Source organism: Myotis brandtii, unplaced genomic scaffold, assembly GCF_000412655.1.
Source record: "Myotis brandtii unplaced genomic scaffold, ASM41265v1 scaffold2561, whole genome shotgun sequence".
Classification (NCBI taxonomy): Eukaryota; Metazoa; Chordata; class Mammalia; order Chiroptera; family Vespertilionidae; genus Myotis; species Myotis brandtii.
In genome coordinates, this window is record NW_005359721.1 from 172,304 (window position 1) to 172,858 (window position 555).

Sequence of the window (555 nt, forward strand, 5' to 3'; positions counted from 1 at the left end):
GGGGGGGGGGGGGGGGGGCAGTGCCTGGGGGCCCCTCCTGTCCTGACTCTGGACTCCCACCCAGTCCGGGGTGGTCTCTTCAAGACCCGAGCTGGGTCGCCTTCCCCTGAACCACATTCCCCGGGATCACTAACCGACCACCATGCCTCTGGATTCCCGCCCAGTCCCCTAGCGTCAGCCCCTCTTCCCCGAACCCCTTACCGAGACAGGAGAGGATCAACAGGCCCAGAACGAGCGGGAGGCGGCGGACCTCTGCGCCCAGGCAGCCCAGGAGCCGACGGACCGCGACTGCAGAACCCCCGGGACCTCCGCTCACCACAAGGCTCCAGAGCTTCAGCCACAGGGCGGCTGCGAGCAGAGCCGCTACGTAGCTGAGGGCGAAGGCGTCGAGGCGACTCCCCCAGTACAGCAGCCTCGAGCTGTCCGCGTCGCGCGGGGCTCCCCACGAGACCAGCTCTCGGAACAAGGCAAGTCCCGGCAGAGCCAAACCCAGCGCCGCCGCCAGCGGCTCCAAAGCAGCCAGGCCTCCCAGGGCGCCGCTGTCACGCTTGGTTC

The 555-nt window shown here is 69.4% G+C and overlaps 1 protein-coding gene across 2 annotated transcripts in view; it reads right to left on the minus strand.

Moving 5' to 3' along the window:
- The window catches only part of TAP1 (transporter 1, ATP-binding cassette, sub-family B (MDR/TAP)), a 6,991-nt gene extending 6,442 nt beyond the window's left edge, over positions 1–549 (minus strand). Inside the window, exon 1 of one of the 2 annotated variants that reach the window (XM_005867953.2) lies at positions 202–549. The gene's annotated coding sequence lies outside the window, so the exon portion shown is untranslated. The remainder of the gene's footprint in view (positions 1–201) is intronic. The other variant, XM_014541024.1, reaches the window with a different exon arrangement.
- Between the last annotated feature and the right edge of the window lie 6 nt (positions 550–555).